We start from the raw sequence: 10,810 nt of genomic DNA on the forward strand, positions 1-10,810 counted from the left end.
ATGATTATGGAAAGTTATAGGAAGTTCTGGGCAATGGTCTGGAGGCTAGCCTAGAAAAGTGGCTTAGATCTCAGGACTGCAGGCACAAAACTGAGGATTTGGGGTCATAATCGCATGGAGCAAGGCTTGTGAGTGCGGTTGGATGATCATAACTGCACACAGGTAGTGTCAAGGGTATGGTTATAGTTCTAAGTTGTTAAAAAATGTAGCAAGAAAGTCTCAATTTGACTTTAGCCTTAGTCAAATTGAGTATATCGAATTTCCACATCAATAGGATAACTTGGAGGGAGTTAACTAGTGTGACATGGATCTTGTCACTCAGTTAGCTTAGTAAATTTGAGTTAGAAGGCTTGGAGTTCAGTTATGCATGTGTGATTGCTAAATTTTAGTTATTTGTTTCAGTTATTTTCAGTTAACTGACCTCTAACTATTGTTGGACTCAGTTGAAGGTTAGTGGTGTAGTGGGAAAACAACCTAACTCAGAGGTCTATCAGTTAACTGATCAATCAACCCAAAATATCTAATACATGCATGGAATTTGAATTCCTTAGTTGAAGTGGAGATGACAAGGCAATGTAACATCAATTGTAAACTAGTCTTGAGTGTACAAGTGTTGCATGCGATCTGTGATCAATCCTTGGGAATTGTGCAATCAATTTGGAGGGAATTCCTATCTTTTAGGGGCCAATTTCCTCAGGAATTGAGCAAGGAAATATGAGGCTTAGTGGGAAAATAGCTGATTAAGTGTTGGCTAGAGTTTTCTATTAAGCAAAGAGAACAATTATTCTTTTGCAGGCTGAGATTAGAGATGGATCTATCGATATACACTCTTGTCTTATGCAAGCATTGTAGTGGCTATGGTTGTCATTTATCTAGTTGGTGTTATAGTGCGGGATTTCTATAGGTTCATATGTTAGTGTCATTATATATATAAGATTAAAAGGAGATTGAATATATGGCATCACAAATATCTTTCCAGGGTAGGGCATCTAGTTCTAATCAAATCAATTTTGGAAGCCACTCCGGTATATTGGATGTCCATGGCCTGGGTTCCTAAGGGGATCTTGATGAGAATCCAACAAATGTCTATGGAAAGGGAAACATGATGGCCACATATATGCATGGGTTCGATGGGACCTGATTGCATTACCCAAGAAATGGGGAGGCTGGGGTCTGAAGAACCTCGACTCCTTCTCTAAAGCGCTAGCTGCCAAGATGGGCTGGAAAATCCTCACTGCTAAAATCTTATGGATTGAGGTGGTTTATCAGAAATATATTTGGCCCCTTCACATCCTTGATTGGGTTAGACTTCCTACTTGGAACCGCTCAAGCATCTCATCCATTTGGCGTGCTGTTCTAAATTCCATATCCTACATCCGTGATGGATTGGCATGGAGAATAAGGTCTGGCTCTTCAGTTCGTGTTGGTATGGATCCATGGTCTGGCTATGGTAATGCATATAGGCTTCCTCTTGATCTCATACATTTCTTATCTAATGTTGGTATATCATATCTTGCTCAAATAACAAATTTAGATAACTCTAACATCTTTTCTCAGGCATGGAAATTTGCTTTACAATTAGGTATTCCTGACATCTGGCATCTAGACTAGCTCAACTACATTAATGCTCTTGCTGAATCACATGTTAGGATAACTGATGGGGAGGATGAACTCATTTGGGTACATGCCAAGCATGGAAACTATGCTCCTAAGGATGGTTACACAATCATATATGTTGTTCTCAAGCCCCCTGTTATGGACTAGTGGTGGAGTGTTTTGTGGAAACCGAAGGCCTCGCCGCGATCTAGAATATTCATGTGGATTGTTATCCGATATAAAGCACCCACAAGAGAAAACTTAAAGAAGTTCTCATTCCATGGTCCTACCTAGTGCATTCTTTGTCGACAAGATTTTGAGACAATTGATCATCTCTTCCTTCACTGCCCCTCCATTTTACCATTCTGGTCACAGATTCTCAACTCTCTCTCTATCACCTCTCGGTGGCAGGGGGACTCCATCCTTGAGGCCTAGAAATCGTGGTGGACATCTGCCCATCCTTCTAAAATTAGGAACCTCCCCCTTCTGGTTTGCTGGTCTATTTGGCTTCTTAGAAACAAATCTATTTTCAAGGGTATTGAACCTCTCTAGACTCAGGCTTCTGCTCATGTTATATCCCTATACTCCAACATCCCAGATGATGATCGACTTGCATCTAACGAATTATCGTTCCTAAAGTCATTGAAATGAGCCTACCTTGGGCCTATTTTGATGGATCTTCCTAGGAGAATGGCTGTGGGGGAGGTGTCCTCTTACATCTATCTAATAATCATTATTTCAAAATTCAGATGGGATTGGGCAATGGAACTAACAATTTTGCAGAACTGATCACTCTTAGACATATTTTGTATTTTGCATTAGAGAAGGAGTGTAGGCATATACAAATATTTGGTGACTCTAAGATCATAAACTAGTTCAAAAACACATCTATTTTTCATGTGCACACACTCAGGAATATACTGGATGATGCTTTACTTTTGAAATCTCATTTTGATTCCATCTGTTGTCATCACATCTACAGGGAACGCAATCAGATTTCCAACCAATTATCCAAGGAGGTCGCGATCCAACCTAGGGGTCTATGGTTGATCCAGGAGTAGAGGGGACTAGAATACTATCAGTACTACCACCGCCCATACATTGATTAGAGGATACAGGGGGTCGACAGGCCCTGATTTCATGGGTTTTTTGAGCTACAGACAGACTTTTGCATCCAATACAATTTATATGTATATATCTATATCTGACTTGTAATTATGTAATTATCACTAGACTACCCTATGGGGTTTTTTGTACAAGAACATCTGAAGGTGGACCACCACACTTTACAACATATGCTTCTTTAAGCATCTACAATATGTAATTTTCAACATATTAATGGAAATTACGATTTTTCCTTAGGGAATATATATATATATATATATATATATATATTATGTTAATCTTGACTCATTGTGCAGACGAGATAACCTCCCATGAACTTCACTAAGGTATGTTTGATTATGTTTATATTTGGTTTATCTGACATGGTATGTTTGCAGGAAGAAGAAGATCATAGATGATAAGAAAAATGGTGGATTACAGTTCACGTGACTCTCCTTATAAATCAACTGAGAAACATGGGGAAGAGTATTGTCCTGACATAGAAGATACCTCAAGAAGTCTGAAGGTAGAGATTAGAAGTTTCAAGGTGGATAATGACATGATAATTTAGTCACATGAAAGGCTTCCCAGGGCTCAGGAAAAGCAACCCAAGGTCAATGCTGATCCAGGTGGATATTGGTGGCCACCCGCCTATTCTACTTGGACCCTCACCATTGTTTCTTTTAGTTTTTCACTTTCCTTAATTGTAGCACAATTTACTATTTTTGGCAATTTTTCGGGTCCTGAACTTTCGAAGTCATTTTGAGGCCCTAAATGACGTTTTTTTGGAAAAATTCCTCCGGTGATTGCGACGGCAATTGCGTCGGTGGTTGTAGTCCTCAGAGAGATCTTTCCAATCAAGTATCATACGTGTCAAACAGAGAGATCTCTCTGAGGACTACAACTACCGACGCAATTTCCATATGCAGAGGAATTTTGCCAAAAAACATCGTTTAGGGCCTCAAAATGGCTCTAGAAGTTCAGGACCTGAAAAACTACCAAAAATAGTAAATTGTGCTACAATTAAGGAAACTGAAAAACTGAAAGAAACAATGGTGAAGGTCCAAGTGGAATAGGCGGGTTGCAACCAATATCCACCTGGATCAGTCCTCCCCCCTTAGGAATCAATGGTCCCCATCGCATTGAGTTCCTCCATGAGATGAGGAAACTTCTGTTGAACTTGGTCCCTAGTGAGCCATTTGCCTTGGTGAAGGAGTTGGTCTGCTTTGACAACTCGATATAGCTATATCCTCTGTTGTCGAGTGTTCTTGATCTGTGTGTCCATGATTTGATAAGTTGTGGTCTATTCCATGCAGTCCAAATTGAGCTCTATTAGTGTGAGCTATTCTGCAATGTCAGATGTGTCCAACAATGGTGGAAAGTATAGTCGAAGGTGATCTACATTGAACACTGGGTGTAGACCAAGGAACAGTGGGATGTTGAGCTCGAAGGCATTGTCACCGACGACCTTGGTGATGGTGTATGGCCCATATCAGAGTGGGTGAAGCTTGCGGTGGGGTCCAACAAGGCACTCCTTCTGCAAATGTAGCCAAACTTTGTCGCCCACCTGGAACTTGTGCGACACTCGATGTTGATCATGGCATTGGTTGTACTTAGCATTAGCTCTGTCCAATATATCATGGACCTGTTGGTGGATGTATTGAATGCACTCAATGAAGTTGTTAGCCCTTTCAACTTCGGACTGCACGTGAGCCGAATCTACCTGAGTGGCTGCAAATGGTATGACCACATCAATGGGGCATTATGGCTGAAATCCCAGCTCTACCTGAAAGGGGTCGTGGCTTGTTGAGATGTGGAGAGATTTGTTGTAGCTGTGTTGGAAATAAGGGATACTTTCATCCCATGTGCGTGGAGGATTTGAGTTGTACATGCGCAGAATTTGTACGATCACCCTATTGACAACCTCTGTTTGACCATCAGTTTGGGGATGGAAAGCTGTGGACTTAGTAAGTTTTGTATCCAACATTGACTAGAGACTTGTCCAAACTGCACTCAGGAATCTGCTGTCTCGATCTGAGATAATGGACTGTGGGATCCCAAAGTTTACCCACACTCGCTCAAAGAAGAGATTAGTAGTGGCCTTTGCTGTGATACTCTTCTTGTAGGCTGTCATGATGACCATCTTAGAGAATATGTTGATGACCACGAAAACAAAATCGTTGCCATGCTTAGTAGAAGGAAGCCCTGATATATAATCCATGGAGATAGATTCCCAAGGCTGACTAGGAGTAGGTAAAGGAGTACACATGCATTTCTTCTTTATGGTTGGTTTGGAAATGGCATAGGCGGTGCAGGATCTAATGTACTTCCCAACATCCTGACGAAGTTTCAACCAATAAAAATGCTTTTGCAATACCACCACTGTTTTCTCTACTCCGAAATGTCCAGTGACTCGACTATAATGCGCCTCCAAAATCATCTTGGAACGCTCACTTGAAGGAACACATATGTGTCCCAAGTGGCATAATAATGGATCCTGAAGGTGAAAATTTGGAACTTGCTTCCCTCCAGGAGTGTCTGGTATATGTTGCCAAATTCTGGATCGCTCTTGTAAAGATGCAGCCACTTCGATGTCTCGTTCCTACAGGAGTCGAGCGCAATGATTAGCGCCATGACCGGTGGTTGGCTGAGGAAATCAACAACATTATTGGTGCTTCCCTTCTTATACTTAATGTTCAAATGGAATTGTTGTAGATAGGTGGACCATTTCTGATGAAAATCGTTCTACAACTTCCCTTGTGTCTGTATGAATTGTAGAGGTCGGTGGTTTGTGTGGATGACAGTTTCCTTCCCCAAAATGTAATGCTTCCATTGACGACATGCCTACACAATGGAATACATTTCTTTGTCATAAGTGGGGTAATTTCATACTATTTCTAAAAGTGTCTGACTGTGGTAAGCCACTAGATGCCCATGCTGAGTAAGAATCGCACCAATAACATAGTCAGAGGCATCTGTCTTAGTCTCAAATGGTTGTTGTAGGTATGGTAATGTGAGCACTGGTGCAGAAAAAAGGCAATTCTTCAACTCGAAGAACACTCACTGTTGGGTTTCCAACCAAAATAACTTTTCTTTCGCTTTGCCCTTGGTGACTTGACTTAAAGGCCAAGTGATATGAGAGAACCCCAACACGAACCTACGGTAGAAATTGGAAAGACCCAAAAAGCTGTGGAGCTCTGTTAGAGTGGTTGGGGCTAGCCAATCCTTAATGACCTGTATCTTGGATGGGTCCACATGTACACCCTGCTCATCAATGATGTACCCCAGATATTGAACCTGGGTCAGGCCAAAGGTGCATTTCTCGAAGTTAGCACACAACTTGTGTTGTCGAATGGTTTGAAGGACCTATTGAATATGGTGGAGGTTCTCTTCCCAACTATGGCTGAAGATCAAGATGTCATCTAAATACACCACCATGAATGCATTGGTGAAGGGTCGCAAGATGTCGTCCATAAGTCTCATGAAGGTTGCAGGGGTGTTCATCAATTCGTATGGCATGACCAACCATTCGAAAAGCCCCTCCTTGGATTTGAAGGAAATCTTCCACACATCGGAGGGTTTGATAGGAACCTGGTGATAACCTAACTTCAAGTCAATCTTGTTGAAATATTTTGCCCCCCTTGAGTTGGTCCAAAAGGTCATCAATTCACGGTATTGGGTACCCATTTTGGACAATGATCTTGTTCAACGCCCGATAGTCAATATAGAGCCTCCAAGTCCCATCCTTCTTCTGTACCAATACAATCGAGCTCCCATAGGGTGATGAGCTTGGCCTGATGTGCCATTTATATAGTAGTTCCTGAATCTATCTCTTGATCTCATCGTTCTCTAGATCAGAGCATTGATAGATCGGTCCATTGGGCAGCGACGTGCCCGGGGTCAGACCAATGGAGTGCTTGACCTGATAGTGCAAAGGTACCCCTGCGGGTGAGGCAAAAATATCCATGTACTCCTCCACGAAATTGTCCATTTGCCGCTGCTATACAAGGAGCCCTGCCTAGAAGATGTGGCCAGAACCTTCTTCTTTCCTTGCAGGTGAATCATAAGAAAAATAAATTTCTTGGTCTGGTAAATGATCTTACTACATTACTTTGCAGTGATCAAAGAGATGATGGTAGGCAGGGCTACCTTCAGTATCCTGTACAACTTATTAGCCAAAGTAATAATCATTAAACGAGGTCTAGACTCATTTACAACATGTCACTTCCACAAGTATGGTTTTCCTAACAATACATCAGAAACTTCAAGAGGAGCAATGTCACATAGTACCTCATTCGTGAAGGGTTTGATGCTGTAGGGAAGGCGACACTGCTGGCTGACGCAAAGATCTCGTCCTTGGGGAATCCATCTGATAGTGTACGATTGTGGATGTGTTGTAGTATTTAGGCCCATCCGCTTCACAACCTCTGTTGAAATGAGGTTCTTTTGGCTCCCGCTGTCGATAATGAATTGTAGTGGAGAACCCTTCACCCACATCTGTGAGTGGAATAGGTGTTCCCCCTCCTCTAGATCTTCATGCTCAATTTTATGGATCTTTATGGTGGCCACAATGGCACTAGGCTCCACATCAATGATCTATTTCCCTTTGTCAGTTCCCTTATCGGGTTCTGATTCAGAGTCAGAACTTGTGTCTGATTCGGAAGCCTTCAGCTCAGCCACCAATGACTGCTTGGCCCGACACTCACTTGTATTGTGAGTGGTGCTATTATGGAACTCACACCATTTTCCCGTGACCTTCTTCATCTTTGTGGTGTTTTTCTTTGCTTGCGGCTTCGACGGGTTGCCTTGGGTAGCCCTGCCTTGGATTAGTCCTTTGTTCTGTGGTTTGGGGGTGCCTTTTCCTTGCTTTGGATTCGCAGATCCAAAGTGCCGCTTCTTCTGTTTAAAATTTTGCTCAATCTTTACAGCGTACCAATACTCCATGCCGAGCGAGGATATGTCTAGGAACTTCATCTCATCCTAGATGTACTTGTGTAGACAACGACGGTACTCGAGCACCAAACGCCGCTTAGTATCCTTGATACCCAGCTTTGTTCGAAAGGTATGGAAAGTATTTGTGAACTCTGTCACATCTTAGTCCCTTCCATGTCGTATCGTGGTCCACTTTATGTATTTATATTCATATCTCCCGATAGGGTAATACTGTTCCTTGATGGTGTCTCAGAAAGAATTCCAAGTGGGTGCAGCTGAAAACAATGAGGGTTCAATCTAGTCATTTTGTTCACAATAGGTTTCCCACCAGTCCTTGACATGTGGGGTGGCTTTGAGAAGTGAAAATGTAATATTTTCCGGCCATTGGAAAAGTCATGAACTGAAAAAATATCCTGCCAACAAATTTAACCATTTATCTATGGCGTCTGCATCTATCAGGCCTTCAAATATGGGAATATCGAAGTTAACTTGTACCTTAAAACGAGTAGTGCCTCCAGAGTGGCTGCTGGATGAAGATGCATTGCCTGTGGGTAGTCGTCGAAAGATCTAGGCAAGGTTATCCATCATCACGCCCCTTTGTTTCTCGAGGGCTTCCTTGAGCAACATTTTGAAAGGATCTCCTGCCCCCTCTTTCTTTTCTTTCGCCATGGGAGGTCGTCGGGTTTTGCGAGGTTGATCCTGCAATGGTTCAACCAAATCAAGCCTTAACTCCTTATACCTTGACCTCATTGGGGACATGCAAAGAAAAACAGAGAAAGAGAAGACCACTCTGATACCACTCATTTGAACTTAAATAGAAATGCTACAACTTATAGATATAATCATAAACACAGAGATGCAACAAAAAAACACTTCATTTCATTACTAGAAAAATACTAAACTATGCTTACAAACAAAATGGAAATAAGATAGCTCGGGTGATGGTAGCTTATCTCCGAGAAGAGATGTGGCGGCTAAATGCCTATGAACTGAGTTACAATGAGGCTTAAGGGCCTTTTTATTATTTAACAATTAGAGAACCCTAAACAACCAAAAACCTAACCCTGGGAGATGTAACACCAAGAGTTTATGGGCCTAGTTGGGCAACCAAATTCCCGGGGTCATAACTTGGTCATATTATCTCCGTTTGACACGTATGATACATTGTTGGAAAGATATCTAAGAGGAATACAACTACCGATGCGATTTCCATAAAAATCACCAACGATTGCTATGGAAATCACATCAACAGTTTTAGTCCTCAGTGAGATCTTTCCAACGAGGTATCATACACATCAAATTGAGATAATATGACCAAGTTACGACCCCGGGAAGTTGGCTGCCCAACTAACCCCAACGAGGCCCATAAACTCTTGGTGTTACATCTCCTAGGGTTAGGGTTTTGGTTTTTTAGGGTTTTCTCTCATTGTTCAATAATAAAAATGCCCTTGAGCCTCATTGTAACTCAATTCATAGGTATGTAGATGCCACATCTCTTCTCAAAGATAAGCTACCATCGCCCAAGCTATCTTATGTCCATTCTATTTGTAAGCATAGTTCAATATTTTTCTATTAATGAAATGAAGTGTTTTTATGCTTCATCTCTGTGTTTATGATTATATCTGTAAGTTGTAGCATCCCTATTTAAGTTCAGATCAAATGTAGTGTACTTTCAAAGCTTATTAGATTTGCAGAGACAAGGACAACCACAAACCAATTATGGATAGGATTAAAAGACTAATGGGGCATATGGTAGCAGGTCTCATTGAGGGAACAAGTCAAAAAGGGATGACTTTTTCAGAGGTGGCAGATGGATGGATACGACTGATAGGAGAGGTAGCGGTTATGGGTTCTATTCTAGTTTTGGATCAAATAGACAAAATGGTTATCATCATTATCATCCTTACAGGAGGAGTGAGAGGGGATACTTTCTAGATGAGTTCAAAAAATCCAAGCCTCCTACATTTGATGAAGAGTTGAAGAAATCAGAAGACGCAAAAACATGATTTCTTGGGATGAAGTTCTTCGAGTTGCATGACTATATAGAGAACACAAAAGCCAGGATAGCTATTTCCAGTCTCAAGGGAAAAACAAACATTTTGGGGGAAGATGTGAAGCATGTTAGAGGCATTAGGATAGAGGAGTTGAGTTGGCATGAATTCAAAAGAATCTTCAGGAAGAAGTACTTGTTAGAGAGATACTATGATGATAAGGCTAGGAGTTCTACGAATTGAAGATGGGGTCTATGACAGATGAAGAGTATATGACTAAGTTTCTGGAGCTATTGAGGTATGTGCCTTACCTCAAGGATGAGAAGACGAAGGTTCAAAGATTCATCAATGGACTTCCATTAGCATTCAAGGATCAGATTGAGTATGATGAGCCTCGGTCATTGGAGGAAGTCATTGGGAAGTTGAAGCACTATTATGAGTAGTCGAAGTGCAAGACTGAGCCTAAGCGTGATTGGAAAGGAAATGACAAGACCAAAGGAAAATGGCCTTTGAAGCGGGAAAGACCTCAAGATGCAGGTGAGAAATAAAATGTGGCTCCTTACAAGAAGTTAAATGCAACTGAGAAGGGATATGGATCTGAGCATGGAGTGCAGCAAAATAAAGGTAAGGGGAGGGAACCATTGCGATTTTGGATTTTTGGCAAGGATCATCGAAAGAAGGATTGTCTGTTGTATCAAGGTGGCAGACCTTAGATATATAGTCCTCAGGAGGCACAAATAGTTGGGGATGTTGGTCAGAGAATTCCTTAGATTTATGCATTTGATAACAAGTAGACAGATCACCATACATCCATTATTAAGATGGAAGGTAAGCTTTGTGAACGAGTTGTTTCCATTTTGATTGATCCTAGATCTAATTATAGTTATGTTAATCCTGACTTGGTGGATAAGTGTGGCTTGAGTAAAGAAGTTCATGCAAATTCTTGGTTGGTGTAGTTGGCTATAGGGACCAAGAAAAGAGTTCATCATTGGGTGAGATCTTGTGCATTTGAGATAAATGGTATGCCTACATCAACACATATAAATGGGTTTCCCTTGGGTTCGTATAATATTCTTTTGTGCATGGATTTGTTGTACCTTCACAAGACTAAGGTATATTACTATGAGAAGGATATTGAATGCTTGGATGATGATGGCAAGAGGAGAATATTGCAGGAAAATAAGAAG

The sequence above is a fragment of the Pinus tabuliformis genome, chromosome 7 (genome assembly GCF_031772625.1).
Source record: "Pinus tabuliformis cultivar Carrire ecotype Pingquan chromosome 7, CPIR1, whole genome shotgun sequence".
Classification (NCBI taxonomy): domain Eukaryota; kingdom Viridiplantae; phylum Streptophyta; class Pinopsida; order Pinales; family Pinaceae; genus Pinus; species Pinus tabuliformis.